Raw genomic sequence first — 7,571 nt, 5'->3', positions numbered from 1 at the left:
GTTTCAATCACTGAAAAAAAAATTTCAGGTATCAAAATACAAACAAATTATTGCAAGAGAACTTCCCCATTGAGTTATACTTAGTTATCCTCTCATAATTTATTTTCATTTGGATATTTTAAAAACGTTTTTTCGGTACTTGAAACTTTATGGCTAACTCTAGGTTTGCCTGAGCTTCCTTTTTCTATATTTTAAATGTGTTATGAAGTTGAAAGAAAATTTGCAACGAAACATTTCTCCCGTGATATTCTTAAGGACAAGTTGTGTCTAGGGTTTCAACGGTCCTGAATCGACTTAAAACGAGGTATCTTTAATTCACAATTTTGCTTCGAAAACAGAAAAACAGCCACTTTTTAAAAAAAATACAGATATCAGAATAGACACCAACACCAAAAATAAAACTCTCCCAACTGAAACAGTAGTAGGAAAAAAACTCATTCACACAGAATGACCGAGAAAACCACAGATAATCTGAAATAGAAATCTGTAGTTGCGGTATCGTCGTTTGTGTCTGGCAAGCTCTGAAGATTCTCACGGAGGAATTACAACGAGCTTCCTGACGTAACACTACGGACGCCACCCACCCTTTCATTCATTACTTTCTGGCCAATGAGGGACCATCCTCAAGATTCCGCGGTTGATTGAGGACGAGCACGATTTTCTCCGTTAACCGGCTCATCCGAATGTTTACTTTTGTTGGATCTTTGAAACTGTGATTGATTAATAGAATTGCGATTCTTTTGAAATCGTTCTTCAATAACTGCTTCCACATGGACACTGTTGTTTATGTGGAAATGTCCTTGAGTATTTTTATGGCCCTTACATGTTTTGTCTTATAATTGAAATGTGAAGTTCTGCCGAAATGCTTTAAGCACCGATTTTATTATGAGTAAGTTTTTTTTGTGTGCATGTTTAGTTGATTAATTTAATGTGATGCTAATGATCTTGTAGCTTTGATATTTAAAATTAATAATGATGTAAAAATGTTGCTCAATTTGTTACTGACAAATGTTGCTTTTATTATTTCCAACCTCGAATTATTTTGATTCACACTTAAATTTTTAGAAGTTGTGTTTATTTTCAAGGAAATGGGTGGAGAAGAAGCATATTATTTTATAAATCGTTATAAAGTTTAGTTATTAAAAGGTGTTATATATATATAATTATTATTATTTGCATATTGCTTCGAAATGCTTAATTGCATTTTATTTGTAGAAACCAGGAGATCGAATTTCATCTAAATTTAACAATATTTTTTTTCTCAATTATCGCAAATTGCGTTTTTAATACAGCTTAATCCCTGATAATATTTCATAAGTACATTATTATTGATTTTTTTTTTTTTTTTTTTTTTTTTTTTTTTTTTTTTTTTTTTTTTTTTGTCTATATGTAATTTTTAAGAGTGGAGCAATATAATAGCTGTTAAATTTAAAATTTGTTTTTAGAACTGATGTAAAACAATTTATTTTTAAGATTTACTATTGAAATTATTATCTGAGCTCTCATGTGACAATATAGGTTTTTGATAAATAAATGAAAAAATAAACCTAATATTTCTTAAAGATTCAATACTAATAAACTCTATTCCCCAATCTCACCTCCTGATGGTATCGGGGAAACCAACTTCAAAACCTTAAAAAAGAAACCCGATTTTGGCATACAGGTTATTGTATTTTAATTCAAAGGTGAAATTATAACTGCAATATGAAGATGGCATCAAAATTGTTTAAAATCAACTTCATTGATGCTGAAAAATCTCTCTAATGATACCAAACCCGAGCCTCTCCCCCGAACTAGAACCCCACCCCAGGAGTCATCCAGCACCGGGGGTTTCTGGAAGGGTTTTTTAATTTGAAGTCACTGAATGAGAGCATCTTTTAAAATGTCAGATTTTCATTTTTTATTTGGTGGAATTTATACCCAAGTCAATGCGGCTGGAAAAAAAAGTTATAAAAATAGAACAATTTTGTATTCGTACCTCTTTATGCCCCTGATATTGTTAAATATAGTCAAGAAAGACATTGCTACACTTCTTGATAGATTTAACTGTTTTAATTAAATCTATCAAGAGATAAATAAATTAAAAGTTCGAAAAATTATAAAAACATTTTAGGCACAAAAACTATAATATTTTATTACATTGAAATTATACCTATTTGTAAATCTGACAGATATGAGATGGAAATTACATTTATTTCATGCGTAAAACCCACATAACTTCTAAACTATTAGTTCCATCAACTTGGTTTTAGTCTGAATCAAATAATCGCATATAAAATCGAATACATTGTTTGTCTATATAGCAATGTCAGACGTTAAAATCGGTGATAGGACAAAACTGCATTTCATGCATAAAAAACTATATAACTTTTGAACTGTACGTTCTATCGACTTGAATATGGTTTCATTCTATTTAGAAAATAATACATCCGAAACTCGAAACAATATCTTGCTAGTCTAGATAGAAAAGTAAAAGTTTTACTTCCATTTAACTTCCTTCCCAGAAGTCGGGATAAACTTGATATATTTATACAGAAATGATTGTGCTCCTGAAAAAAAAACCGGATTTTTTTGCTAATCACGATCCGGAAGTTTCCGGAAATCCAAGGTTCAGAAGTTTCAAGAAATCATCGATTACATTTATGCATATAAATTCTTGTATATTTTATTTAGAAATATTAGAACTAGAATTTGTACTTGGCATTTCTTTCATTTGTAAATATTTTTTTCTGGTAGAATAATAAATGTGANTTAGTTTGAATAAAATGATCGCATATAAAATCGAATACATACAACCTTCACAACTTCTAAACTATCAATTCCATCAACTTAGTTTTAGTCTGAATAAAATGATCGCATATAAAATCGAATACATACAACCTTCATAAATTCTAAACTATCAATTCCATCAACTTAGTTTTAGTCTGAATAAAATGATCGCATATAAAATCGAATACATAGCAACGCCAGTCGCTAAAATCGGTATAAGGACAAAACTGCTTCTTCATGCATAAAAAATTATATAACTTTTGAACTGTACGCTCTATCGACCTGAATATGGTTTCATTCTATTCAGCGTATAAGAATATAATACATCGAAACAATATCTTACAAGTCTAGATAGAAAAATATAAGTTTTACTTCCATTTAACTTCCTTCCCAGAAGTCGGGGTAAACTTTATATATTTATACAGAAATGATTGTGCTCCGGAAAAAAACCGGATTTTTTACTAATCACGATCCGGAAGTTTCCGGAAATCCAAGGTCCAGAAGTTTCAAAAAATCATCGATTACATTTATGCTTAAAAATTCTTGTATATTTTATTTAGAAACATTAGAACTGGAATTTGTACTTGGCATTTTTTTCATTTGTAAATATTTTTTCTGGTAGAATAATAAATGTAATTAGAGATCAAAGTAAACTTATTCATAATTATTCATTTAAATTATGCTGCATATAATTTATTTAGAATTTCATGTTTTGAAAATATCAGTGACTTAAATTTATAAAGACAAAAATTTAAGTCATTGATATTAATTTTAATTTATTAATTTTTTTAAATGATTTTACTCAAGAAACTTTCAGGGTTTTTGAGTTGTGCTCACAATCACCCCTGTTTATATTAAACCTAAACTAGGCGTCAAGTTTCACTCGTCAGCTTTCCATTACTGATTAAATAATTAAGGCTGGCGAATAAGTTTCATCTTCTGAATTGTCGAGATTTATATTTAACTACATATGCTTATTTTAACAAATCTATCAAGGTAAACTATATAGATTAACCTGCTTCAATCTAGAGGCACCTGGAGGTGTTTTGAAGTCCATCAACGACATTTTTCTTTTATTTGGAACAAAAAATCTTCAGTAACACATTTTTCACTTAAGGAAACCATTTTTTTTTTTTTTTAACATTGAAATCTTATGACAGCTTTAATTGGATTTATTCTTATTAATGCAATAAATACATTTCGATTAAGCTCAGATTTTGTTTTTTTATTTCAGCCATCAAAAAGTTTTTCACAATACATCAGTTAATATTTTAAAAATGGTTCATATTTTTCACGAATGTTAAATACTGGCGAGCAAAAATTTTAGTCTGGCTAGTAACTTTGGAACGAAATTTCATGCCCTGACCAAAACCACTATTTTGAAAACAATTTTCCATTGAACATTGTTTTTTATGTATATATATTGTAACCGTCGTTGAAGAGCCGACTCAATTTTTAAGTTTATGAGTGCTAATGTTCAACTCCGTAACCTTGTAATTTTGAACCCAACCTAGAAGACAAGGGAACTCCTGGATCAAATATTGGGAGAAATTTGCCTTCGAGGAGGACTTTTTGATGGAACTAACCCTCATTTGTGCTACATGGAGAGGAAGACCATGAGAACCTCCCACGGTTAGCCTGACCGTGAGACTCTAACCCATGATCCGTCTACCACTGAGGATATTTCACTTCAGCATTGTGGTCGGTGCAAGCCGGATGCAGATTCGTTTCGACCAGCCATCACTGAGATTTGAGCCCGGTTCACCTCATTGGAAGGCAAACTCTGTATCCCCTGAGCCATTGCGGCTCTGAACATTGGTATTCATAAACTCAAAATTGAGTCGGCTATTCATCGGCGGTTATAATTGTTTTCGTTGAGCCTTGGTGGCTTAGGGGATAGAGTGCTCGCCTGCCAATGAGGTGACCCGGACTCCAATCCCAGCGAAGGCTGGTCGATCGCACCAGGCTCTCACCAACCACAGTGCTGACGTAAAATAGACGGACGTAAAACAGGCAGTGGCAGACGGATCACGGGTTGGAGTCTCCTTGTCGTCAGGTTAACCGTGGGAGTTTCGCGTGATTTTCCTTTATATGTAACGCAAATGCGGGTTGGTTCCTTAAAGAAGTCCTCCACGAAGGCAAAATACTTGATCCTTCCTCTGTCTTCCGGATTGGGTTCAAAATTATAAGACTACGGGATTGAACATTGGTAGTCGTAAACTCAAAATTCGGTGGACTGTTCAGCGATTGTAATAAAATAAAATTAAATTGTTTCCGTAATCAACTACACAACGGTACGTAAAATTTATGATTACATTCAGCAGAAATTCAATAAGTTTCTATTGATTTGAGAATTGATCTTCATGTGGCTTCATTTACAGCAAATGTCATCATATCTGTTCTCTTTTGACAGAAGTAGTTAATTGCTTTTTCAACTTTTGAAAAAAATTCAATTTCTCGCAAGTTTAAGGTCAAATTTTTTGGTCACGTTAGACCACTTATTAATATGTATTCGCGGAAATGTTTACCTTTGCGTTACACTTAAGGCATAAATAGATTTTGGCAGTTAAAATTTTAAGAAAAAGCCTTACTTTACACAATTTGTGCCAAAAGTCAAGAAAATTTAATTTCTAAATTGCCTTTTGTGACATTAAAGATATTAAAACATTTTCATATAAGATTTCAAGAAAAATAATAACATATCGTAAAAACATTTCATGGAGAAAAAATCCAAGGAAGGAAAACTCAGTTCAAAATGTAACCATTACAAGAAGACCTCTTAAGAAACTATTTGTATCGAATAAATATTTGGTTTTCCTCTGTAAGATTTAAAAATTATTTTTGAAACGCTCCTTTTTAATGTAAAAATTTGAGCAAGATTTTTATTAGCGAAGTTGGTAGCCAATGTTAGATAATATTTAGAATTGGGTAGTTTTGCAGGGTTTTTTTTTTCTTTTTTTATAAGAGAATGCAAATAAAAACCATTCATGTCATAAATTTAGAACTCGTGTTATAAATTTAGAACTCGTATTTTTAGTGAATTTTTCTCTGTAATATTCGGGATTTCTAAGATGTACCCTTTAGTATAAACTGCAAAAGCATGGAAAGGTTGCACCATTATTGCAACAGTGCACAAATGCAGGGCAAGATTGCACCATAATTTGGTATTTAGCTATCATCAAAATATTAGAAAAGCTATTTACCGATAGAAGGTTACAAAATTCAAAAAGGCAACATAAAAGAAATGAATTTTAATTAATGCAAATGAAGCATTTACTCACCTAAGTAAGTTGAAACTTGAAAAAAAAATGCAATGTTCGTCTCGATACACCGAGACCGTGTTGTAAAGAAAACATGTCCTTAAATAAATATTCAGATAACAGTCACTGTCAAAGTTTTAGGCCTTTTAAGAAATTTTGGTGCAGTCAGTTGCACCAGTTATTTATCGATCATTCTTATCCATTTATGGTATAATTAAATAATCTTTCATTAAACCAAACTTTGGGACAATCAGAAACTTTGCATCTGATACTGGGGAAAGATTTACCGAGTTTTTTTTTTTACAGCGCACACTGAAAAGAAATAATGTGATTTATAATGTGAGCACAGAGGTTTTAGACATCAAATGCCTACGCACAAATGTCAAAGTACAGTGCGCAAAAAATTTAATGGACTACTGTGAATAACTTTTGTTCTAATGATCAGATCTTCATGTTCTAGGACTCAATCATAATTGTTCAAGGGGGTGACCTCAAATATGCTAATTAATTAGTACAAAAGATATTTTAAGTTACAAAATCAGGCTCAAAAACGTATTTTCTCTGAAGAAACATACCTTTCTTCGACGAATTCGATTTTTTGATATTCAAAACTATAGGGGACAAGCGCAATCTGGAAAATATGATCCTAATAGTTTGGTGAGGAGAAAGGTCCAAAGTTTGGGCTCCTTAATGTTAATTTTACTTTTCGCTTATTTCGCTATATCTCGAGAGGTTTTTAAGCGAATTGAAAAATTTTGAAGACAAAAAATTACTTTTAGTAAATGTTTATTATTTTTTATTATTTTATAAAAGTCGAAAAAAATTTTGAATTGTAAGGTATACAATTTCCAACATATTTTTAAGCATGCAATTTCACGTGGAAAAATACAAAATTTGATCGAAATCGGTCGAATAGATCCTGAGGAATCAAAGTTTTAAATTTATGACTTTTTCAAATTTCGATTTCCAGGAACTATTCGACTGATTTCCCCCAGAATTTGTATTTCGCCACATCAATTTACATTTTCATTAAAATTATGTAAAAAAATAACTTACAATTCAAGAAATTTAAGATTTATTAAATAAAATAATAAATATTTACTAAAAGAGTTACTGTTCGCATTAAATTATCTTTAGACAAACGAATTTCATAACTGAGTGTTCAATTATGAAATTTTCAATTTGCTTAAAAAGTTCTCGAGATATAGGGGAGAGTGGGGTCAATTGTAACATTTTTCATTTAACTATTTTTAACTAACAAAAATCCAATGTATTAGTATTAATTGACAGACGAGTAAAGTAGTCTATCTTCTACTAGAAAAAAAATATGTTATTATATTAGTTATTAACAATTTTTGACAGTCATGCACTTGTTACAATTGTTAACAGTTCATAAATTCAACTAAAGCATAGTTAATTATACATATTATCATAGTTGTGATATATTTTTTTATTGATCAAAATAGTAGTGATATTTTAGGAGTAAAAATAATAATGAGCAGAGACCTAAAGGGTTAAACTTTTAACTTTAAGGGGTTAAAA

The 7,571-nt window shown here is 30.9% G+C and overlaps 1 protein-coding gene across 2 annotated transcripts in view; it reads left to right on the top strand.

The window, feature by feature from the left end:
* Positions 1-653: 653 nt before the first annotated feature.
* Positions 654-7,571, top strand: part of LOC107446306 (protein C-ets-1) — a 179,895-nt gene continuing 172,977 nt past the window's right edge. The window contains exon 1 of one of the 2 annotated variants that reach the window (XM_021145115.3): positions 654-889. The gene's annotated coding sequence lies outside the window, so the exon portion shown is untranslated. The remainder of the gene's footprint in view (positions 890-7,571) is intronic. The other variant, XM_021145116.3, reaches the window with a different exon arrangement.

Source organism: Parasteatoda tepidariorum, chromosome 2 (genome assembly GCF_043381705.1).
Source record: "Parasteatoda tepidariorum isolate YZ-2023 chromosome 2, CAS_Ptep_4.0, whole genome shotgun sequence".
NCBI lineage: Eukaryota > Metazoa > Arthropoda > Arachnida > Araneae > Theridiidae > Parasteatoda > Parasteatoda tepidariorum.
The sequence above is the reverse complement of the archived record's forward strand: the minus strand, read 5'-3'. Positions and strand labels throughout refer to the sequence as shown.